Source organism: Halichoerus grypus, chromosome 5 (assembly GCF_964656455.1).
Source record: "Halichoerus grypus chromosome 5, mHalGry1.hap1.1, whole genome shotgun sequence".
NCBI lineage: Eukaryota > Metazoa > Chordata > Mammalia > Carnivora > Phocidae > Halichoerus > Halichoerus grypus.
In genome coordinates, this window is record NC_135716.1 from 115,121,675 (window position 1) to 115,148,076 (window position 26,402).

Sequence of the window (26,402 nt, forward strand, 5' to 3'; positions counted from 1 at the left end):
GCCCACACCGATCCCTGTCCACAGCCCCTGACACTGAGATTTCCTGCTTCACAATGACTATTGCTGGTTTCCGTCATCAGCATCACTGTTCACATAACCTTGCCCTTGCCTTTGCTCTGACTCCGGGCCCCTGTGGGAGTCCCACTGCTCCTGCGGCTGTTGCAGGAGCCATCTCATGGTGAAAGAGTTTTTCCTTCCTGGGAATTATGTGTTGACTCAATCAATCTTAGATAGTTAGGCTTTAAGTCTCCTTTGGCTCAGGAATTGGAAGGAGAACATTTGAGTGATCACTTTCAACCTCGAAAGTATTCAAAAAAGCTTTGCGCAGTGGCAGTATCATAGCCAATGAGGTTTATCCGAGGCGTGATTATTGCTAATTGAAAGTATTCAAAAGTTTAACGAATTCAATACAGTTCAACAAATAATGATAAAGCACCTCGTAAGTACCAGCTCTTTGTTAGTAACTGGGGATATAGAGAGGAATAGGTACAGTCTCTAATGTCAGGGACTGTGCAATTGAGTTATGAAAACACATACGGATTTTTAATGTAGCTGTCTTTACTTAGTCAGCCCTCTTGTTACCTCTGAAATCTCTCTTGGTTAAAAGATCTTACCAGAAAGCAAACGTAGTGGCACATATTAATGAGTGCTTACTATATGTCAGCCAGGGTCCTAAATGCTTTGCATTTAACTGACAATTACTGCAACAACCTTTTGAGAGATCATTATCCCCATCTTACAGATGAGGAAGCTAAAGCACAGAGAGATTAAGGAATTTATTAAATAGCTGGTAGGTGGTGGAGCTAGGTTTTAAGCTCCAACACCCTTGCGCCTAATTTTATGCTACATTATCTGTCCCTCTAATGATATCTGTCTGAAAACTGTGTTCTTTCTATTGGTAGAAAAAATCCAGATCCTGAAGTTGTTCTTTCTTACCCCTTTAGACTCATTTCCTTGTTTTCTAAATCATCTACTAACCAGCATGCATATTTAAAAATTTACTACATATTTAAAAATTACTTTTTAGATCTATTAATTTGAATTGATGTATTGCCAAAAATCTCTAAATAAAAAGATAGCAGTCTGCTGTACCATCAGCAATTGGCCTCATTAGAACAACAACAAAGATCTCTGTTATGATTCCTGCCACCCCATGATGCTTAGCAAAGTGTTGGATATAAAGTAGATGCTCAATAAAAGCTTTTTGATCCAGTGATTATATATGCAGGGGTACGCAGCTAATACATTCTATGAAACCAGGCCTCTCCTCAGCCCTTTGGGATTGAAACAGAAGTTGTTAGAAGGATGAAGTGAAAGAAGTAGTTTGAATGTGATGCTTGGCAGCTGGATGATCCTGCTTCCCGTTGGGTGTCTTATTTTGGAAAAGTGAAGACCACCCACAAAGGGTCACTGGGCAAGTGCCCAAATTCTGAGTGAGATAGAGTGACCTTGGATGGAATTAATCTTATGTAAGCAGGACCACACTCATTAATCATTCACAATAAGCTCTTATTTATGAACTAATTTCAAATAGACACATTGAATCCATTTTCCCAAGCAAAAATGTAGTTGAGTAAATCACAAATAGCTAAATTATAGTTTTGGCACATGTACGCCATTTTTTTTTTCATATTTGGAATTATTTGCCTCCTAGAGTAACCTAATACATTGGGAACACTCTGCACAAAACTATAGAGAATGAGTGTTTATAGAGACTTACATCTGATTTACATTTAAGGAACATAAAACTAATTGCAGAGAGACAGCTACTAAAACATTAAACCTAGGAGACAGCTACATATGAACGCTTGTAAGAATGCCGATATGACTCCTTGAAATTGAGACCTTCGAAATTAATTTCCACTACTAGAAATAAGGGTACCTTAAAATGTCCTCAGTGGACACAGATATATTGTAAACGATTCCAGACAAAGTAGCTGTTATATGAGAACATCTTTCTAATATGAGATTAAAATCTGGAATTGCAAGTGGTAATAAATATATCCATCTATATTAGTACAAAAAGAAGTGACAGTATTTTAAGAGCAATAAGCAGGTAGACAGCTAATGGTCAGTGCCTATGATAAATTGCCTTGTCGTTATTGTAGTCTCTTTGATTTTCACTAAATAGCCTAATTTTTCTTTTTCCTATTACTGCATATGTATATGAAGAAAAAATTCCCCTCCAATGATATTATTTTTTAAGCCATCTGAAATAAAATGCCTAAAAAAAAATACCCTTCCAAACTTCCGTTATGGAAGTTAGCACACCTAGTAGTCTTTTATGATGCAAAATTCTCTAACTTGGAAATTATATATTGCTTTAATATTTTCATTTTCAAACATTTTGGAGCCTTCTTTTAGTAGTAGTTTCATGTAGCAAGAGTTACTCTGAAAAGTAATAAAAGTAATATTTTTATGTGTTGAGAGTGTTATATTATTCATCAACTCCCATGTACTGTGCATAACCCTTTAAATCATTTGCATCCATGTGTGTATGCTGTGTATGTGTATGCACACACATAATGACCTGTTTTCTCTGAGTGCTGTTTGTGGGTTTGCTGTTTTGTCATGTCTTTGCTGTGATGTTGTCTGTGAAGGTTTAAATGAGATTTGTAGCATGCATCATGTATTGTAAGTTTGTCTGTCGTATAATAATCAGCATGCAAAAAAAGCCACATATTTGGGCTGTATATTTAAGCCTTGTAAGTAATCATATACAAAACAATGCAAAAATGTGAACATTGTATGGCAATTAATAACATCTCTGCCAGTGTAAATACGTTTTTTTCCCCATAAATCATTTCCAGCTTGTCAAAATGGATCTGTGCTGGCAAAGAAACAGGGTAATGTTTCAATTTTCTCCATCTGGCAAGAAATTTTCTGTTAGATTTCCTCCTTCCCTTTTTCAGTTACAGAATTTATATGAGCAACTACATATAGTATGATTAAGAAAGGGTGCGGTGTGGTAGGATACAGAACAATGCTGAATATTAGGAGCTTGACTCTGAATAACTGCCCCAAATTGTACATTCATGTCACATGTGCATATAACAGAAAATATTTGGTTGTTGAAGCATAAAAATGATTCCCTTTGTAGCAAAACATTGCTCTCATTAAATAAAGCGCAACTTTCTTTTAAAATGTTTTCCCGTAAGGACTTGAATCTATTTTAACTTGTTTGGAATAATTTTTTATACTGATTGTGGACACATTTAAATCTTAAACATTTTTATCATGTCACTTGAGAATATTGTAGAAATTCCAGTAGCAAATACACACACACACACACACAAACACACACACACAAATTCCCAATGCGGATCTTAGGAAAGAATTTACCCTTTCATGACCCAGTATTCAAAACAAAACTCAAGAAAGCAAGCACACTATCTATACATTGTGCTTATAGGTCTGCAGCAGGAGCAGAGTGGTAGTATTTTTAACCACAAAGGTGTATATAAACTATTCTGATCATGTGGATATGAATCCATTCACAAGCACCAAAATGCACCTGTTTTCATGTAGTGATGGGTAATTTCCAATTTTCTTTTCTTGTTAATATCAAAATGTTCTCAGGGCTTATAGAGTCTATTCTGTGTAATCATTCAGTTCTATATAGCATGAGCGGGCACAGGTTTGATAAAGTAATATATATTTGAGTACTTGCGTGTGTCTTATGAGAAACTAAGCACAGTATGCTAGGCATGCCGATAGCTGTCTGTGGAGCATTCTTTTCCAGGTATCTCTGCATTTGGAAGGGCACAGAAAACTCATTTATACCCAGTTTGGGGTTACACTGTTAGGTGTCTTGGGAAGCTCGTTTTTCTCTTCAATTTTTAAAAAATGGTAGTTAATTTGTATTAGTTCAGTAATTGCACCCCAGTAAGGAAGGGGTGGGAGGGAAGGGAAATGTGCTGGGTAATGGTTTGGAGAATTCATAGGCAGATAATCAATGATCGTAGGCACAAACCTCCAGATAAACTCGTACAATGAGTGAACTGTGAGCATTTTCCTCAGGAGGGTGATCAGTGCAGCATCTTTGGGTCACACGAGCAAACCAGCTCATGCATTTTTTGTGTATGACTTTATCCATCATGTAGGTCATTGAAGAGGTGGCTCCAGTGTGTTGATATTAATCACTTAGAGCCAGGGTGTTTCAGTTGTCACTTAGCCTTGCTGCGGATAGTTTTAACTGCACATATGGAACATTATTTGTCATGCACTCTTCTGAGACCCCTAGAATGTCAGGACACAACAGATGATTAAAGGATTGAGAAGCAACCTTCACTCTGAATATCTTTGTCTTAAATTGTCAGATCAGGGTTTTAATGCAATTTGACGGTTTAGTTTTCTTTCACTTAAGTTTTATGGGCACATGCCAAAAATAATTTGTATAAAACTTCACCTGAAAAGTAGCCAGGAACAAGGGACGTGGAGTTAAAGTATAATCAAGCAAATGGTTTCTTCCTCACTCCCCACCTGATTTCTTCCCTTTTTTCCCCCCATCCATGGGAGGATCTATTACTCAACCTAAGGCTTTTCTCACTCACCTTTATTTGGGATTAACTCTTCACACCCTCACTTTTTACTGATCTTATTTAAATATGATTCCCTGTTTCCTTCATTCCACTATTGCCTTCTATTCACAACAGTCTACGTGCATATATCTTGTGTAGGATTCCTCAAGCTGAGCAACAAGTGAGTTCTTGGAGCTACCTGCACATCCATTCCTCAGAAGCAAGACAGAATTCCCTGTTGACATAATGGAAAGTGTGTATTTTAAATATTTCTACAAACAGATATCTGGGTCCAAAAAAATTCAATACAATCATACCGAAAAGTGGATCAAATATCTCAGTATTACCAATTTTAAAAGAAAAAAGGAACAATATTTGTACTGTATTAAAACGAAATTGCAAAAATTTCTGAACCGAACAGCCAAGGAAGTGTGATTATCACAATGTGAGGCAACCCTGGAGCACGCGGGGACGTGGGGAAGCTGGCGTGAGGGTCATCTACCTCAGCCTGGGAGGGGCCATTTTGCTGTTTCAGGCTGTTACCTGGAGAGCAGCAGGGAACGGAGAAGGGACACTTGGTCTGCCTCTGAGCTTCTCAATAAAGTTTAATCTCTTGCTTCCCTTTCCCTGTGGTTGGACAGCAACTGTGTAAAATCTTACATTTTTAAAAGGTCAGATTCCCTCCCCTGTTTAGAAAGGTTTTGACTCTCGCTTGCCAGAGGCAGTATTAGGCCAAAAAGGTTCTCATGGTTCCTTCCAGCTCCTAAGTGCTGTTGATTCTTCATCTTCCTTAGTCTGTCTTTGTTATCTGTAAACTGGGAAAACTGATTTGTATTGGTTTGTCAAGTCTTAGGGAAAGGTTCTTCCTCCATCCAGGCTAAACATCTGGCAGTCTTTCCTTTACCCTCATGCTGTTGATTGCGCTTGTGGAACCAAGGAAGAGACGAACCAGCAGCTGCTTTTCTTCTAGGCTGGGGGCTACTGACAAAAACTTGTTTGGGGAGGCCCTCCGGGATTTATAATTATGACACTCTCTCATTTGAACAGTCCAGAAGTTATCACAGACAATGGGCTGGTTATTGTGGGCCCATATACTTAAGAAAGTTAAGCTGCATTTTCCTACGAGGAAAGTAAAATTAAGTGAAGGATCAAGTTATGAAGAAGTAGAATGTTTAATGAACTCGGGAGCCAGGGCTCCCTGCGTCATTTCTACACATGGCTTTAGTGCTTTGTTGGGACAGACCTCCCTAGGACTCTACAGAGGGTGGGAGTCTGTATTGTATTTTTATAAATGGCAAGTTGACATTCATCTGGAGCAATTGAAAAGATAGAAGCTAGAAAATAACATGATCTGGTAAGATTTTAGTGATATTCCTCCTTATGGCATAATTTTATTTTTTTCCACTATGTTTAATCATAGCCTGAAGGTATAATTTCTAGTCTTGCCAACTACCTAAGAGGTTCAGATCATCTAAGGAGGGACTATGAGATTGATCCTGTTTATCTATTTTTCACTTTTACCAGTAGGAAACTGAGGCATGGAGTACCTACATAATTTGCTTGAGGTCAGTGGTTTAAGACCCTTCTAGAGCATACTACCTAAAGGCAATAGAGCAGAAAATTTACAAGCCTAGGCTTTGAAGTCAGACAGACCCAGATTCTGACTTTAGCACTTAGTAACTCCCCAAGCCTTAGTTTCTTCAACTATAATCTGGAAGAGTAACACCTGTCTTACAGGATTATTATGTGCATAAATAAAATACATATTGGCATAACTATTGGTATACAGTTGTTATATGTAGTTATATTTATTAATATAGTTTTCTCACTTACTGTTATTTCATTTAAATTATGCTGCTGATTTATTAGACTTGACTGATCTATTAATAGCATCTTTTCATTCTTAATAATATTAATTAGAGTAGAAGAAGAAAAAAGAATTAAACTTAATTTCCCCTAGAGTCCTAAGGGATTTGTGTGGGTCAATTTATTAATGAAATGTGAAGAACATTTGGCAAACCCACCAAATGAGACAAGCATTGTAAAGAGCCTTTAGAAAGAATTGGTATCTAATGTTAATGTCTGTGGAATGGAACTGTCATGGGATAATGGCCTTTTGATGGTACAGAAAATACCAAGGCTGAGAGAAGACATTTATTTTTAAAGCACTAGACAATCACCTTTGGACAGTGTCCTTCCACCAAGTCTTTATTTCTAATAGACCAATAATTGATATGGATATAATTATTTTTCTTGATGGATCTGATATCCGGGCAATGGCCTTGCTCACTCTGTACAGTCATTGAGGTGCTGCATCTTCACTGGTCACCAGAACGAACCTTTTATCCTGTATTCTCTCCAATCACAATTCTGAGTACCTGATTTTTTTCTCTCAATACCGAGTGCAACACTATATTTTTTTCTCTCAATACCAAGTGTAGCACCCTAGTATATCACTAGCGTAACCACAGACTCAGGGCGTCAGCTTGCCTGCCTCACCTCATTTCAGGCAAGCTGTAACCCTGAGCCTTGTGGTCACCCTAGTGATCTAACCATCAACTCAGGTATTTTTTAAGTCTCTTGTAAACAAAAAAATCTATGTTTTATGTGTGTGTATGCACATGTGTGATGCAGTAAATAATTTCAATGTGGAGAATCAGATTTGTAGCAGACTATGATCTTTACCGTGAACTTGAAGTACAAAAACTCAAACTCTGTGAAAGTTTCATGGAACTATTTCTGTTGAAGAAAGTATTTGTAGTTGGATAATAAAATCGACTGTACAGTCGATTCTGTATGCCTCATGATATCAGAGTCCCTATTATCCAGAGGAAACCATCGTGTGTGCGTGCATGCACTAGTGCATGTGACAGGCAGACATCCGGCACCTTGACTGGTTATTGTTGTTCTTTCATGGAGAGTAATGAAAGCCTAGTAGGATGTCTCTGATTTGTTATTATTCATCTTGTTTCAAGGAAACATGAGACAAGGTTGATGGTTTAGACTGACTTTTTATTTGCTAGGAGTGTGGTAATTTCAGCTGCATGTTATCTTGAATGTATGCATTTCAACTTAATGGATTTCTCAAGGGTCAAGTTATGGCCTTGCTACAATGAAGTTCACCCCATAGTACTATAGAATAGTACTACAAAGAAAAGAAGGCCTTTGACCTTCTTTTCCAGGCCTACCCATAAACTCCAGTAGAGCTCAAATGGCAAGAGCAAGATTTCATCTTTTGTCTCCTGTCCTGAACTTCTCTGATACATGTCTTGAATTTTTATTCAAATTACTTTGGGTTTTAATTTATTCAGTCAAATGTCAACCAAGTGTTGTTTATCCTGTGGATTACATTCATGCTCACTGCAGAATTCTCTAACATTTGATTTCTAATTATTTTCTTGTTTATCCATGTGGTGGGATGTTTTGAATATTACCTTCTGACCACTGACCAGTTGGAATTATAATTTTCCCTCTTTCCTAAGCATCTGGTAGTAAAATTTGGCAAGCATGTAGTCTTAGCAGATCTAATGACTGCATTGCCACAGCTTTTATTCCGTATAGCACTGTCTCCCTTAGGTATTTATCGTACTTAAACAAGCCAATGCATTTTGGCTTTTGGAATTGAGCCTTGTACACAATATACAACTGCAGCCTTTCTAAGCTTTCTGAACATAAGACAAAAGGGCCTTGAGGTACACCTCCAAAGAATGTGAAACTAAAAGAAAGAGTTGACTTAAAACACTGTGAAGCTGGTTTTACAAGAGAGATCCACCTCGAACTCCTGCTTTTCTTTTCCACTATCTTCCATTCTATTTTTAAACTTGTTTCCTTCTACCCTCTTCTGAGCCCAATTCTCTTCCTTCTCCCATGCAGATAATTGAATAGTACTGAACCTCTCCTCTGTCCCTGAAAACCGGCTGACTTAGACTTGGGATGGGAAGAGAAGCATGATATTGGGCAAAGACAGTGCAGACATTTGAAAAAGGCATTAAATCAAAGAAGAGGGGATCTAGTTCTATCAGAGTGAAGAAGTGAGCACAGTCAATGGCACAGAAGATAAAAGTCCAGAAAAAAAAAAACCCAAAAAAACAAAAAAGAAGTTTAGCATGGTTAGAGAGTACATAGGGGCAAAGTAGAATAGGAAATAGTAGAATAGGAAATAGAAATAGAAAAGAAAGGGTGGGTCCAGATTATAAAGACCCGGATGCCATGCTAAGGAATCAAGCATTAGCATCTGGTAAAGGAGAGTTGATGGAGGTTTCCAAGCAGATTTGGAATACAATTAGGTTTATTATTTTAAGAAGGAGTCTTTGGGGGCACCTGGGTGGCTTAGTCAGTTAAGTCCAACTCTTGGTTTCAGCTCATGTCATGATCTCAGGTCATGGGATTGAGCCCTGCATTGGGCTCTGGGTTCAGCAAGGAATCTGCTTGAGATTCTCTTTCTCCCTCTTCTCCTCCCCGCATCCGTCTGCATACACTCTCTCTCTGTCTCTCTCTCAAATAAATAAATAAAAATTTTTTTTTTTAAAGATTTTATTTGTTTTGAGAGAGAGAAAGAGACAGAGAAAGCACAAGCAGGGGGAAAGTCAGAGGGAGAAGGAGAAGCAGACCCCTTGCTGAGCTGGGAGCCCAACATGGGGCTCGATCCCAGGACCTGGGGATCATGACCTGAGCCAAAGGCATGTGCTTAACCATCTGAGCCACCCAGGCGCCCCTAAATAAATAAAATCTTAAAAAAAAAAAGAAGGGGTCTTTGGAAACAGTTTGAAGAATGGGCTGAAGAAAGAAAAGGCTGAAAACCATCTTTAGGAAGATGTTATAATATACAAGGTAAGAAGGGATAAGGGCCTAAAATAATGGGATAGAAGAGACCAGAATTGAGAGATGTTTTTAGTGTTAGGGTGGACAAGATACAGTGACTCATTAAAAATTGGAAGAGAAAGAGATGTCAGAATCCAAGATAGTTCTGGGTTGGTGGGTATATTAGTTTGTTGAGGCTACTGTAACAAAGTACTATAAACTGGGTGACTGAATGATAGAAATGTATTTTCTCGCAGTCTGGAGGCTAGAAGTCAGAGATCAAGGTGTTGGCCATACTCTCTCTGAAAGCTTTAGGGAAGGATTTGTCCCACACCTCTCTCCTAGCTTCTGGTACTTCTTTAGCTTGTATAGCATAATTCCAATTGTTATGTGGTGTTCCCCCTGTGTATGTGTCTGTCTTTTTACATGGCATTGTTTTTTTTTTAATAAAGACACCAATCATATTGTTTAGGGTCTCACCCTATTCCACTATGAGCTCTTCTTAACTAATTATATCTGTAATGACCCTATTTCCAAAACACATCACATTCTCAGGTACTATGGGTTAGGACTTCAACATATCACTTTTTAGGGGACACAGTTCAACCCATCACAGTTTGCTCTCAAGACTTTGGCATAGAAACCCTTCCTGAGTTTCTGGCCAGCCTGGCCTGCCCCATAGAATTCAGATTTCAGACTGCAACATCAACTCTTACCTGAATTTTCAGCCTGCTATCTTGCCTTATGGATTTTGGACTTATCAGCTCTCACAATTGCATGAGACAATTACTTAAAAGCCCTTGATATAGATATAGGTGTAGTTGTAGATATAAACGTAGATCTCCTATTGGTTCTCTTCCTCTGAAGAACCCTGACTAAGATAGTGGGGGAGGCTGAGTGCTTATGGAAGGGTGGGGAAGACTTGGAAAAATCAGAGGGACAGTTAAACTCTTGAGAACAGAGCAAAATTCAAGCCGAGAAAGAAGTAAAAAGAAAGGAAGAAAGAAAGAAAGGAAGGAAGGAAGAAAGAAAGAAAGGAAGAGGTTCTAGGATATAACTTTATGACTCCAGTATTATTTCTATATCAACTTGCAAGTTCACAAATAGAGCTAGGCCCAACTAACCTTTGCTTTCCACATGAAGAACAGTGTTCTAAACAAATTGAAAATATTGGTTAGGCCATACAAAATTACCAACATTTGGCAATTTATTATTTTATTACCAACAATACTGGTAATTTCATGTAATTAAACCTAATATAAATTTGATTACTTATTTGTGTGGAATCTGCTTAGAAATGCAAGCTGTTTTCCTGAATACCCTAGGACCTAATCCATTGTGTGACAGTTTGAGAGAGGTGTAGTCTGTGGAGTCAGGTGTTAATGTTTGTCCTGGTTAGGTAGGAGCATTGTGGGTGGGCCACCTGGTTGGCACATTGAAGAATATCCACTTAAAGGCGATAGCTAACAGTAGCTAATAGTTACCAAATGCAAAAACTGTGAAACACAGTACTAGTCATCACACTTATATTATCCCTATTCATTTCTCACAAAACACTGTGAAATAGGTACTATTATAATTGGTATTTTACAGTTAAGGAAACTGAGGACGAAAGAGTAGAGTGACTTGTCCTAAATGGTGGAGCCAGGAATTGAGTCTAGGCATGTCTGAAGAGCCTGCGCCCTGGTACCTTAAGTAATATAGTTCTGATGCAGTAGGTAGTACCTGAGGGCTGCTCCAAATGGGAATTGGAGTCCAAAGTCCATGGACATGACTAGGGCAGGAAACAGAAGCTAATAAGGCAGAGGGTCAGGTACCAGGAGTACCAGACAAATTTTATTAAGTAGTTTTTCTGCTGCTTCTACTATGATGCTTGCTCTTCATTTATTCATTCAAAAAATATTTATTAAACAGTACTATGTGGCAGGTATTGATCTAGATATGTGGGAATCACCTTTGAACAAAACAATAAAGATCTCTGCCCTTGAATAGCTGTAATTGTAGATGGGGAGACAGAAAATAAGCAATAAGCCTAATACAAAGAAATTTTATAGCATGTTAGAAGGCTATATGTGTGCAGTGTAAAAAATAAAATAATAGATGAGTAGGGTGGTTCAGTAGTACTGTGGTAAGGTGGGAGGTAGGCAAGTTTTAGCATTGCATAGCATGGGGAGGGCCATCTTTAGTGAGAAAGTATAATCCGAGCACAGCCTTGAAGAAAGTGAAGGGATTAGTCAGGTAGATATCAGAGAGAAGTACATTCTCATCAGGGTAAAGGCAGTAAGGCAGGAATATATCTGGCTTGTTCTAAGAACATGCAAACAGAGTGAGGAAGTAGAGGGAGGAAAGGGGTAGAAGAGTGGATATGAGGATAGACTATAAGCAGGAGGCCTCGTACATAGCAATGGGCCTTGTAGGCATGGCCATGACTTTGGCTTTTACTCTGAGTGAAATGGAAAGGGAGAAACCACTTCAGGGTTTTGAGCAGAAGAGTGATATAATCTGACCTAATTTAAAAAGGGTTGCTCTGGTTATTGTGTTAAGAAAGACTCTAGAGGGTCAGGAATGGAATCAAGGCAACCTGTTCGAGACTATTTTAGTAATACAGCCAAGGAATGATGGTGGCCAAGATCGGTGATAGCAGTGGGGAGATGAGACGTCATAGGATTCTGGAGATATGTTGAAGGTAGAGCCAGCACAAATGTAAGATAAAGAGGAGGAATCAAAGATGACTGCAAGGGTTTTGCCTGAGCAACTGCAAGAAAGAAGTTACCAGTTGACATCAATAAGTCTGCAAGTGGAGCAGATTTTGGGAGAAGCTCATGGGTTCAGCTTTGAATGTGTTGAATATAATATGTCCATTTGACATCCACGTGGAGATGTTGAACAGGAGGTAGAGGTCTGGAGATTGGAAAGAGAAGTCCAAGTAGAGATGTATGTTTGGGAGGCTTCAACATGAAGATGTTATTAAAGCCATGACCCTGGGCTATATTACTGAGCAACACCTTGAGATAGAGATGAGAGAAGGCCCCAGGACTGATACCTAGCTCTCCACCCCACTTCCCTTGGCATTAAGAAGTTCATGAGAAGAAGAGAAATCAGCAAAGGAAACCAAGAAGGAATGACCAGGGAGGTTGGAGGAATATCATGGAATGGGTTGCCTTGGAGTTGGCATGAAAATGGAGTGAAAATCTCACACGAGTTTTCACTTTCCCAGACACTGGTTGAGTGCAGAGGACTCTGAAGACCTGGCCGAGTGCAGAATAATGAGGTCCAAGGAGCCCGATCTCTGGATGATGGCATGAAGCTGAGGCCCTCGCTGCCAACCTGGACTGTCATGAGGGCAAGAAGTAACACTGTACTGTGTTAGGCCTTTGAGGTTTGGGAGTTTTTTTAACAGCTGTTAGCCTACCCTGACTAACACAAGAACTGTTGCCATCTTAAAGGTGCCAACATCTCATTTTGAGAGCTTTAGCACATTTTAATTGTTGGTATACACATGAGTGTTAGTCATTATTAATGATCATTAAAGAAGTACTTGCACTTAGAAAAGCTTTATTTGAAGTGAGGATGTATTTGAAAGCAATAAAATACTATTTTCAAAAAAATGATTTATCATCAGATTTATGCTTACTTGAACTAGGTCTGAAAAATTATTCCAGGTTAGGTATTATGTCTACCCTGTGTTCTCAGTCCGAGCTTTCCACTTTCCACACAGCCTCTTTCCACACAGGCCAACTTTCCACACAGTCTTGTCCCATCTTGGACTTCTGGGAACTGGAATTGGTGATGATGTGTTCTTGTTGCTCACCTTTAATTGGCTCCTGAAAACACCTGTTACTGATGGGAAGCTGTCAGGTATATTTTGAGAAGCCCATTATTGATAAACCTTTGATTGACTATTATGGTTAAAGAAAAATGTCTGCCTTCCCCCAAGTGCAGAGTTTGGAATTACACTTGGAGAACTGAGGTTGATACTGTGAGCCCTGTTTGAGGCATTTGAGTTTAAATTCTATCAGGATTTTAAATTCTGTCTAGAAAAGGACAAGTTTGCATATCTCTTACAATGGCTTTTCAATACGCATAGCATAAAATCCAAAGACATTATTGTGACCTACAGGGCCCTACTTATTCTAGCTTCCTGCCATTTCCCTACCCACCTCGTGCTGCTTTCCCTGCTGTTCCTAGAGCACTCTGCAGTGCTCTCTGATCAGGCCCTCTGCGCCTGCTGCCTCTGATTCACCCACATGCTTACGTGGCTTCCCTCCTTTCACTTCGTCCTGATCTGAGGTCTCCCTATCCATGTGAAATCTAAAAATTATAGTTCCCATCACTGCCTGTCCCCCTCCCCTGATTTGTTTTTCTTCATAGCATTTATCATTAACCAACATGAAGTTACCTAGCTGTTTTGTTTCTTTGTTTCTCCCACTAGAATGTAAGGTCCCGAGGACAGCAGCTTTGTTTCCTTCACTGCTGCGTCCCCAGCGCCGAGGACCGTGTCTGGGACATGGTAGGAGCTAGGCAAATATTTGTCGAATAAATGAGTGAATGGATTAATGAAGGGTTATCTGATTTCTCAAAACAATGCTTATCTGACCTTAGGAAAGACTAATTGTTCTTTTCTCAGGATATAAAATACCATGATGGTAGCCAACCTAGGTAGCCTTTGAGCATCAGAAATTTTAGAAAATCTGAAAAAAAAAAAAAAAATGTTCTTGGCTCCAATTCCCCCTACACCCTCCTAACCATCCTCCACTGCTTCTTTCATATTTTATTTATTTATTCAATAAACATTCAGTAAATATATATTGAGCATCATTTCCTCCCTAATCTAATAAAGAAAAAAGCTCCACCTCTCTGCTGATCCTGTATTTAATGGAAATACTACCTTGAATAAGACAGGATGCCTTCAAAGGAGCAAAAACCCATTGGCTGTTGTTGCTCAAAACTTTCCAGGGTCCCAAAGGGAAAAAAAAAAAAAAACAAGCTCTGTCTGCATTCATTACTATCCAGTTTGTAGCCACGGAATCTATTGGTTTTCACATTTCCATATTTTTGAGGCACATTAACAACCATAAGGAAGTATATTAAATGTGAAAGCGGTTAGCTATGTGTCAATAGAAAGTCGGCTTCGAAAATGCTTCCTGCCACACCGATTCATAGAGTGCTGACCTACATGATTTCATAAACTCAGTTACCCGCTCGCAAAGTTATCTAGTGCTTAAAATGTAATAAGAGTTAGAGGCTTTTTTCTTTGTTTTCACTGTGAAAAACTGTGTTTCCTTTAGAGGAGCTCACAATTTATATACTGAAAATATATAAAAGAATTATGTGTCAACAAAATGATGTTTAAGGTTTTAAATCATCCTAACAGTCAGCCCTGAGACTTCCTCACTAGACATCTCAGAGACTTTATGAAAGTTTTATTCTGCAATTCCCTGCTTGCCTTTACTCTTAGCTGCTTCTTCCAGCTATTCATATCATTTGAAAAATAGAGTTTATATGCTTTAAGTTGCAAGGCATTTAGAATTTTCATAATCTCTTTATTGTGGCTGAAGCAGTCAAAAAAATGAAGTCTACTGTTGATAATATTTCACTGTGCTTTTACTAGATTAACTGGAGCAAGAAGCTAGAACTTGTGGCATTTTTTTAAATACTCTATTTTTAAGGAAGCTTTTATTAGGAGCAAGGTATAGGGTAATTAAATTAGTTTCAAAATACTCGGTAAAGATCCAGGAGCAGGGTAATAATGAACCTTTGTAAAGAATAAATGCTGAAAATAAGATTCTTAAGAACAGGAATTTTTGTTTTGTACCTTTCATAACATGCAGCAGTGTGCTAAGCACATAGTAGGTGATCATTAAGTCCTTGTGTAAATTAATCTACAAAAGTGTAATCAAGAACTGTACAGAACTGTGCATTGTTGGGGTGCCTGGGTGACTCAGTGGGTTGAGAGTCCGACTTGTGGTTTTGGCTCAGGTCATGATCTCAGGTTTCTGAGATCCATGTTCAGCGGGGAGTCTCCTTGAGATTCTCCCCCTCTCCCTCTGCCCCTCCCCGCCCCTGCTTGCACTCTCTCTAAAATAAATAAATAAACCTTTTTAAAAAAAGAACTGTACATAGCATCAAATTTCAGGTTCCATATTTTACAAGATAGAGAGGAGTGTGGAAGAATTTCCCTTGCATAATTATCAGTTAAAAACAAAGTATCTTTAACTAACTGATGGGACTGTTATATTCTCTTATTGTTTTATGTAAGTTTATTGTAGTTAACCTAAGCTTATTTGCAGCAGATCCCCATCACCTGCCCCCTATGGCCTTCTCCTATTGGGCTCCTCATTCATGGATTTCCATATCTGTTCTATTTAGTGTTTACTATGCTCCAGATACTATATCTGTGCTTTTACCCTTAGGAAGCTTATAGTCTAGGGGTAAAGACCAATGAGGAAAGAGGAAAATTCAGTGCTGTTTTAATTGGACCCTTACTTACTAGAATGAAGATTCAGCTCATACTTCTTCATGTGTTAGGTTAGTATAGAGATTGATTATTATTAGAATATAAGCACACAACAACCCAGGGAAAGCTGAGCCTCCTGACTTCAGAAAACACAAGAATTGAAGGTAGTTCTGCATCTCGGTGGCTCTGGCATTTCAGTGGTTTCCAAGCAGGTGTTCAGAGTCCTCACTGCCATCTCTTTACTTCTCTGTCTCTTACCCTTCTGCTTACTTGTGGTTTCCACTCTCTTAAAACTTTTTCTTGTGAGGGACTAGTCATGATTTTTCTCTACATAATGGGCTTTCAAAATTTGCCCCTGCTTCTAACGTTTTGTATTTCTTAGTTCAAAATATGTATAAACATGAAAGAATTGGTCCAGCTCATGTTTTTCAGAGCAACCATGGCTGCCCTTTGACACTTTGTACCTACCTCTGATTTCATCAACTGCAACAAAGGGGTAAAAGTCACATGGTAAGAACAGGTCTAAGAACTGTATGCTCATCAAAGGCTGCAGGAGGAGGCCTAGAACAGGCACTGTGTTGATGTGCCTACTTCAAATTTATCCTTGAAAGTACTAGGATGTGATGATACACAGAACACCCTAGGGTTATGGAACTGGACCGCTTGGCCAAGTCTGAGAGTAGTCAGAGCAGACTCCTTAGGGAAGATGACACTTAAGCGGTGTCAGTAAGGTTTATTCAGAGTTAGCTAATTGAAGGAGTGGGAAGCTGTATTAGGCAGAGAACACAGCATGAGTATGGCATAGGGGCAGGAAGAAATGTGATTCAGGGACAGAACCACATAGAGTTTAATCTTCCTGAAACTGGAATAGTTAAGCCCAGAATGGTGGGAGTTAAGAATAGAGCAGACAGGACCTGTTTAGAATGCACAGTGAAAGTAATGGGAACTGTTGTCTTATGCAAGGGAATGGCAAGGTCACATATACATTTTAGATACCTCATCCTGAGGGCAGATGGAAGATGTATATGAACATGGCAGGACTGGAGGCAGAGATACAAGGTAGAAGGATAGTTCGGGTAAGAAATTTAAAGAATGCCAGCTGGAAAATGCAGGTAGAAGTAAGAGGATGTAATATATTGCAGAAATATTACTTGAGTACAATCAAGTATACTTGGTAACTAATTAAGATGTGGTGGGTGACGGTGGCGCCTGGGTGGCTCAGTCGTTAAGCGTCTGCCTTCGGCTCAGGTCATGATCCCAGGGTCCTGGGATCGAGCCCCGCATCGGGCTCCCTGCTCTGCAGGAGGCCTGCTTCTCCCTCTCCCACTCCCCCTTCTTGTGTTCTCTCTCTCACTGTGTATCTCGCTCTGTCAAATAAATAAAATCTTAAAAAAAAAAAAAAAAAAAAAGATGTGGTGGGTGATGGAGAGAGAAAAGCCCATGCTTCAGTTTGACAAAGTTGGTGGATGGTGGTGTCATAGTTGAGATGAGTAAGAAACAAAGGAGACTAGCTCCGGGGGAAGGGTGTTGGGAGAGAGTTGAGTCAGAAGGAGCTGATTTGTTGCAGGTACGGAAGAAGTAAATGACTGAGAATAAGAGGGAGAGAAATAGTATTTTAGTCAATGAGGTAGTCCATCCAGCTTTTCTTCATATCACTAAAAGAAAGTACATTGGGAAGTTGACTAGGTGGGGCAAATGTGAAAGACAGAAATTAACAGTTCATCCAAAAAGAGATATAGATTCATTCTCTTAGTCACAGAGGACCACACCATCTGGTGTCCCAATATCCATATGCTCCCAACCTAAGACCTTGCTGGACCTCCAGTGAAATCCATTCCTTTTGATCCTGATGATGTAGTAGGAAGGTATTCATTAAACTAACAGGAAAGGGTAGTTTGGGACACTAGGCACTTCACTGTTCATTGAACAGATACCCACCCTGTGGTATACTGTAGTACATAATTTAGAAGGCAAAATTTGCTTACTGCCTGCAAATGAATTTGATAAATTGAAGAATTACTTAGGACAATGAGGTTAGTGGGAAACATTGAGGTTAGTAAACAAAAGAAGAAAAAAGTCAGAGTACCAAAGGAATAGAATACATGATTGGTTTACGTTAGATAAGAATGGCAGAAAAAGATGGGTCATAGTGAACTACGGATTGAACAGGATTCAATAATGTAAAAAAGCAAGTGTGATATTAAGATATCTAAATCAGTCATAATATTGAGAGATCTAAATAGAAGTATGGCATATAAGAACAAGCAAAGATTCATCTTCCTGGGAAGTCAGATTCCTAATCGAATACTATATCTGTTAAAATTCTTTGGTTCTTACTGACAGAAACAGATGCTGAATATGATTAGGATTATTTCAATTGTAAATAATAGAAAACCCAAATCAAAATGGCTTCAGCAAGAAAGGGAATCTACTGCTTCATATAAATAAAAAGTTCAAGTTTCAGACCTCTTTAAGGATGTGGTTTCTTTGTTTTCATCACAGTTATCAGAATGTTGGTCTTATCCCAGGACTAATTCCCCTCATGATGGGAAGATAGGTCCTGGTACTGATACAACTAGGTTTTCATGCTTCACATCCACTGAGAAAGAACAAGTTTTAAGATAATTCCCACAGAAGAGAGAGGTAACCTCCTTCCCAGAATTCCCAACAAACATGTCTTATATTTGGCCCAAATTCAGTTATGGCCCATTGCTGAACCATTTGCTGTGGCCAAAGGGAGGAGATGTGATAAGTAGCTTGAGTCAATCAAGATCCACCCTTAGAGAGAAAGATGAAGTGAATTCCACATCAAATCCATGGCTGGGATGTCCAGGTCCTATTAGGAAGAAGCAAGGGCCTGGGGGGGCTTGCATTTGAGAGGTAACACCAGCCAATGTCTACCACACTATGAAGCAGGAAAGGATGCTTTGGAGAAGCCTGGAGGGTAGCTCGGCCTGATGCTTCAGCTTCCTGAGGGAAAGGCTAGAGAGTCCACCTCAAACATAGGACCCCAACTAGGTCAGCTACTGGAGCCTAGGGGCTGAGGTTAACAGGGGCCAGCTAACAGTTATTTCAGAGCATGCTGCCAGAATGAACCGACGAATTGTTTTTAGCCTCCTGTTTTACTCTGCATAACAGTTAAAGTCACACTAGGGAGAGTTGGCCAAGCTTGGTTGATGTGCTCACAACTCAGCTAAGAGAGGTCAGAGAACCTTGACCGCTGGTCTCAAGAAAACTGTTCATAACTGAGGAAAGAGAATTATTCCTGAGGACACTGAGGTTGTTTTCTAAAGGGGGAAAGGAGTCTGGGTTGCCCCAAACAACTGTCCACTACAAGTATTATATTCCAAATATAAAAGGGGTAAAACAAACTTAGAATCACAGAATTAAGTAAAGAAGATAATTATAGGACAAGCACTTTTTGACAGAAAATGTGCTATTTAAGAAATTTTTATGGAGCACCTAATGTATGCAATGTGCTATATTGATATAAAGATTTGTATGATACCCTCTCTGCCTTTCTGGACAATAGAGTGAATTTTTGAGCTAGGGGGAAAGGAACTTAAAGTTCATGCAATGTGACATCTTATTTTTAAGGTAAAGAGAACAAGGTAAAGAAAGGTCAAATCGTGAATTTTGACACAGCATTATTCTAAACTATCTGCGGTCTTTCTCTGATGCTTTATCTACTGGCTTCGTTCTGCAATGGTCATAAACAAAATCAACTTAAGAGAAAGGACCCAGAATTATCTCAGCTTAGAGATAAGGCTGAGAAGTGATTGGAATGTCTTCTTTATCATCAAAAGGGGCAGGTCAGAACCCATTGTTAATGACTCTAGTTGTTAGAAGTCACTTGAAAACAAGAGTCACCAGTTGGAGGAACAAGAACATTTGCTCCCAGGTCCTTCAGTAGACACATGGTGGCCATGAAGGCTGCTTGCTTGGAGCTTCTTTCCTTAGGCCTGAAAAAAAAAAGCTAAATTAAATTAAAAATAAAATAACTACATATGACCTCCATACAGTTATACCCCCAAACAGAAGAGGGTGAGAGGGGCAGGTTCTCTTACTTTTAAAAGTCCCTTCTGCTCCTCAGATTCGGCAGCTTCAGGCTCTTTATTTGCATTTTAGTTCAAGAAATGCTTTTTTTCATATGCTCCTTTTAATCTGTTTGCTACTGTAGTACATTTAAACATCAGCAGATGGGGCCCTTGGTTCCTTTGAAGAACGTCAGGCTTGAATTTTGTTAATGTCTGTGGTCCACATGAATTTTTCTTGTTGTTTTACAGCATGTTAAATTTGCACACTCTTTATAGTTCACAAACCTTTATCTAATCAGGAAAAAGAGAACTCACTAATGACAAGAAATTCCTTTTTTCCCCTCTTCCACTGTTCTATAGGGATGCTAGATCTGTTTAAAAATGGAAAAATGAATATAACGTAATACCCAGACAACAGCATCTTTGAAAGGACAGGAGAAGTCAATGTCAAAATTAATCTGTTGTCCTTAAGTCGGGAAACTGTGTGGGAGGCTTTCACTGCATGGGACCGCAGGTGACAGGTCGCATCCAAGTTACCTTCATTTCGGATTACTTTCTTCTTGCTTTCCTGAATTTCATTTTATGAAGGCATTGTGTGAACTGGCTGGTTTTGAGCACTCACCAATGATCATCATTTTTTTAAGTGACGTTTGTCAATAGTCCATAAAGAGAACAACGGGTCCTCTGGTCCTTGCACCTGTTCCAGTGGGTAAGTTGCTGCTTCTTCAACGTGAGATCCTTTCCCGGGAAAAATGGGACAGCCCTTGGAGGAAGGAGTGTGGCTTGCAGGGCAGAAGAGATGACAGCATTCTGTCCTCCTGGAGTCCTCACTTAATTTTCTGCCTGGCTTTTTAACCGGAACTTGCTCTGAGAATTAATCACTGTTTCTCTTGTGTCCCCCAAAATGGGATGACCCAGAATTTTATTTTTGGCCAAGTACCGTGAGATCTCCAGAGCAAAAATGTTTCCTATGTGTGAAGCTTCATTATGTAAATACTTATTTCAGTGTGCTTACTGCATCTCCGATTAGTATGATTTAATTGATAGATTGAAGGCATCTTCCTTTGTGTAATTAATATTTGTGTTGTAAATAAGCTCTTACGCTTGGACAGATCTTAATAGCAGATTTAAAACCCAGTAAGAAGACTAAGGGTATATCCCTGATAGAAGAGATAAAATTGGGCCTCCTTTTTGTCATTATTCTGAGTTTAAACAAATAGGTCTGTTTTCCGACGTGACTGACACCTCTTAAGAACTGATATTTTAGCTGGAAAGACCGCCTATATATTTTAAGGTACATTACAGTTCACTCTCATTTTCAAATTCAGGTCCTAAATAGCTCATAAATCGGTGAGAATGAAGTGTCTTCATTGATAACATTCTCTATATTTTTATAAATTTGCAACCTAATGTGGCAAATTGGGATGCAGTTTGCAGATTTAGGATTTACAGAGTTTGCACTGATGAGACTAATGTATTACTCCTGGGTAGAGATGCTGTTTGCCCGTGGTTCGCCTGAAGCCAGTTTTAGGGAGGAATTGTTCAGTTCTCCTCTCCTTTTGTGCTGACACGCTAAGTGATATATACGGAAATTGTGTGCACTACTTGTGCCCCAGTCTGAAGAACTGCTTGTGGGCAAATTTCATTAGTACTTGATTAGTACTTGTGCTAATTAAGCCAGGCACAATTTTGCCTCCAGTCCTAGTATGATGAGTTAAGGCTGGACTGAAAATGTGGCCCTCAATGCATATGTTGGAAACCCATAAAGCCCATATAATCCCACAGAGAATTCTCACTCGACTCCCCCATTAAGGGGCTGAAAAAGTGGAACAGAGCCCTCCGTTTCCAGTGCAATTTGAGTTCACCCAGATATGTGATATGCTAATGTTTAGATTAAGCAGATGGCAAGGAAAGCAGTTGTTAGTTGAGGATTGTTTTCCCCTTTCTGCATATTATTTTCAAACAAGCAGCTTAAGAGGTAAGTTACTCTATCTCCTCACTTCGCTTCCCCTTGAATTAAAAAAAAAAAAAAAGTTAGAAATCCCTGGTTATATTATTATCATCCTACGTGCCCAAATGCACCCATCTTATTTGGGATATGGTGTTAAGAGTGGTTTCCACTGTTTGGTGAGTTTTCTGCTATCTTTATCATTTCAGAGAAAAGGGAGATGGGGCTTGGCTGAGGTGAGGAAAGGAGAGGAGGTGAATTTGGAAACAAAAGCTGCTTGGAACAGAAGAACAGATGTTATGCCTCCATGTTCTTGTCTAATTTCTCCTCAGGGCTTGGCAGCCTGGCCCCGATTCTCCTGCTTTTCTGTGGTCCTCCTCCTCCTCCACCTCCTGCCTTCTCCCAAAGCTTTCCCCCCGTACTACTTCCCTTGCAATTTTGGAGTTTTCCACATGAGTTTTTTTTTACATACATTATGATGTGGCATCTTGAGTCACTTTATTAAAAAACCTTCAGTAACCTTCAGAATTCCTCCGGGCTTGCTCAGCCTCTCACAAGTGAAAAGGTGGAGTTTTAAGTATCAGGTTTATCATTTATAGAACCATAAAATTTTAGAGCCAGGACCAGACATCATTTCATCTCACTCCATTTATATTTTTAGTAAGAGATTTTCAAGGCTCTGGAGTGGCGGGAAAAGGTAGAGGTTGGAGCATGAGGGGCAGAGACAGAAAGAGGCAGAGAGGTGAAGAAGTTTTAGGAAGTTTTGGGGTTTTTTTGGTTTGTTATTAAGGCATTTCCTTTGAGGATTTCTCCAGAGACCACAAAAAAAAAAAAAAAAAAATTTAACTGCTTTTCAATTATGTTTGAATGCTAGGCTGACCTTTCTTTGAACACAACTCCTTGCTTCCATAGGCTTCAGGGCCAGTTGGCTCAACTGGGTTAAGTGAACAAACCTGCAAAACCTACCATCACTTGTACCCATCTCCCTTCTCCTTCTCTTGCCTGGGAAAGTGTCTCTCCTTTCAGCCAAGACCAGGCCTCTTGCTGCTGTCTGGATCTTACTACCCTTCCTGCGTTCTCAAGAACATTAGTTACCTCCCACCCTTTCCTGCTTTGTCAATTTGTCCTTCTCTATTGGATTATTCCCCTTGGCCTACAAAACTCAGCATGCATGATGCCCAGCCCATGCATTTCCCTTCTGGTGTCCCCTCCATTTTGATTCTTGAGTGTGGTCTGTCTTTTCGATTTTCTTACCTCCTATTTACTCCAGCCATTCCAATATGGCTTCAGATCCCTTTAATTCATTGGAACTACTCTTGATGAGGCAATAAAGTTTCTTGGTGATAACAGATCTGGTTCATATTTTTCTGTTTTTATCTTGTCTTTTCAGCAGCTGCCTGCACAGTAGAGCAAGGCCCCAACCCCTCTTGAGGAACTTCTCCTCTCTGAGTTTCCATGATGTCACATTCTCCTGTTTTCTTCCAACCCCTCTGGCTCTTTTATCTCATGTTCCCTTTTGGTCAGAAACTAATGTCTATTTTATTCAGTGAACAAATTCTGTATAAAGTGTAATACCGAGTCTAGTATATGGTAGGCTCTCAAAAAATATTGGTTGAATGAGTAAATTAGATAGTTTCAGCTTAATGAGCATCATGCTTTTTACTCTAGAGATGAGCTGTGCAATATGGTAGCCACTAGCCATACATGGTTATTTAAATTTAAATTAATTAAAGTTAAACAAAGTTAAAAATTCCATTCTTCAGTTCTACTGGCCAGATTTCAAGTGCTCAGTGGCCACCTGTGACTAGTGGCTACCATACCTAGACAATGCAGATTTTTAGAACATTTTCATCATTGCTGAAAGTTCTCTTGGCCCATGCTGTTCTAGAAAGTTTAAATTCAAGTGCAGTTTTGGAGCCTGGGCCATGTAAGTCATAATGTCATGGAGAAATGGGCAAGCGATTGGATGATTCTACAGTACTACAAAAACACACAGAATAAATGCTCAACTAGGACAATGAGATATTTTAACCATAATGAAGCAGAGGAGTGTAGTATCCTAGTTAAATGCATGGGATTGGTTATGGACAGATTTGACCTAGTCCCACTCTACCATTTGACAGCTATATGTCAAGAGCAAGGGTTCCATCCATTTTGCTCCTCTGTATCTCAGTTGTCTTACCTGTAAAATAGGGTTGATAGTGGTACTTTTCTCATAAGGTTGTTGTAGAGATTGAAGAGACTGATATATGTATTTAGTATTGTTCTCGGCACAAAGGGAGAGCTCAGTAAGTGACAGCTATTCTTCTTCTTGGCTCTTAATATCTTCAGGATGAAGGTGCATGTTCACACATCTGGTCTTCTATTCCATCAGTGTTCTTGAGCCCCGGTGTCTTTTTTTTTTTTTTTTAAATAACATACCAACAGTGAGTAAGGGGTCACACATGCTAGACTGATATGTCAGGAGAACAGGATTAGAAATGAGAGAGTCTTGAAGAGTACGATTTACCTGGAAAAGTTTGGTACAAAATGAGTGGAATCTTCTAAGACGTTTTCAGGTAGGGTCTCTGTATCCACCATGGCCACAGCTCTGGAAGGTTGGCTGGAGCTTCCACCACGAGTCTATATGCTCCTCCCTGAATTACAGGGTCAGATGGTTGTTCTCTTTGGGCTGACAAGACAAGGAAATGCTGTTGTTTTTCCCCAGCTGGGAGAGTGCCTCATGGAACAACAGACCTCATAGATTTGCCAGTGCTCCTCTAGTGGATCTTATGAGTTTCTTTATGAAGGTATTGTCCAGTCAGTTCTCTGTAACATGTTGATAACGACCCACGATTTTCAGTTTCATTGCAAGAATGCTGGAGAGTTAACTAACCTGTCTTTGCAGGGACTGACAGTCTCTGAAGAAGCACTTCTGCAAGTACTTGTCACTTGTAGTTTGACATTTCTGACTCACTGTGCCCCATAAGGATGAATTCAGAAAATTCCTTTAGGAAGGATTTACATTTCACAAATTTTAGAATAGGTCTGATTATCATTTGTAGTTTCAGATTTAGATTTTCTTTCTTATTAGAGACTTACTTGTCCAGGTCAGCAGTAGTTTCTATGAAGGGAATTGGTTTGCCAAGTTTAAACATAGAAAGTGGCTCTGACACACCTGTTTAGGGATTTACTAATTTCACAAGTGCAGTAATTTGAGCAAATCATATGTGAGACACTTTTTTTTAAACATCCATTAGGAGCAAGAGCCCCTGACTGCCTCTATCCCTACCCTCCATGGCACCAGATCCAGCTGCTATTAGTAGATTCCACTAATGAGCTGCTTCATCTTCAAAAGTTCTTACGGTCAGCTCTTTATAAATTAAAGTATTTTAATTCAATTTGCTATCTACTGGAAACAGAAGATTGACTCAATTCTGCATTGTTTTTTGTTTTGTTCAGATATGACTAAAAATGACCAATTTCCGTATTTCTAGCATTCCCATTATCTTTCTGATCTCTGTGCCTGCTTAGTTTACTAGGTTAGGACTTGAAACCCATTGGTTTCAACTCCAGCCCATGGCCCTGTGAAACCCTCTAACCTACCTGATGGCACTGTCACAAGGGGGACAGCTAAACATCTGTAGATCATGGCAAACCTTGTCTGAAATACAGCTCAGAGCTTGCCCTTCTCAAGGTGGGTTATCCTTTATAAATAAAAGCATACTCTCTAGGCTTTAACTGCACAAAATTGGGGTTACAAATGAAATTACAGCCAGAATTTTTAACTGGGCACCACAAAAGATGGTTTTCTAAGTGAAAAAAGATTAACTAGTAAACCCTTGTCTCTTTCCTGTGATAATTCCATCAATACTCACCTTTTAAAAATATAAAAGGTAATTTTATGATTTGACATATATGGAAAGCTATATGGACCTAAGAGGTTAAAAAGATGAATTGGTTCCCTCTCTATTGCTGAAATAGCCAATGAAAGAGAAGGAAAACTGACCGACAGCAGCCAGCTTCCTATGGGGAATATATTAAATACCCCCATAATGAGAATGTTAGTTCCAGGAACAAAGAGTTAGTTCATTTAAATGATTATTACTTTGTCGTCTCACTTGCTTTTTTTTTTTTTGCTTCCACAGTTATTTTTTTGTATTTTTCTTTGAGCCACTGTTTCCGTCCTTACCAACTATTTACAATTTCTTTCAAGTGAGATCAAATGGGATTGCACTTCCTGTTTCATGGGGGTTGGCTCTGCCATTGAAAATTATGAGTGCCAAGCAGAGAGAATCGGGTAACTAAAGGGAGATTTCTCCCTTTAGAAGGAAAAGCTGCATTTTAGTTGAAAAGGAAAGACAATGCAGCTGTTTTGAGTAGCTTACATCTTTAGAAATGCTAATGAATGTGATTGAATTTCACTGAAAGTGGGGCTGAACAGTTCAAGTCAAAAGAAAAAGGAGTTTTGAGGAACTAGTTTCATTTAGAGACAAAGATCTTATTTACAGTAACTTTATCTTAAGATCTCCATTTGCAGTGCTCCTAATTTAAAAATACAGAGCCAAAGTGAAAATGTTCACCTAAGCTTTTGGCTCTTATCAGTTTTCTCTAAATGTCTTTTTTTGGGAAAAGCATTGTTCTCCAATAATAATAAGCTC

General features: G+C 39.2%; 1 long non-coding RNA gene and 1 other non-coding gene across 2 annotated transcripts in view; one reads left to right on the plus strand and one right to left on the minus strand.

Annotated features, from left to right (window-relative positions):
- LOC144381905 (uncharacterized) overlaps positions 1 to 26,402 on the minus strand; it is an 81,990-nt gene that overhangs the window by 34,728 nt on the left and 20,860 nt on the right. The gene's annotated exons all lie outside the window — the stretch shown is intronic.
- Positions 317 to 459, plus strand: LOC118551488 (U4 spliceosomal RNA). The gene has a single exon (XR_004925080.2). It is a non-coding gene; the product is annotated as a U4 spliceosomal RNA (small nuclear RNA).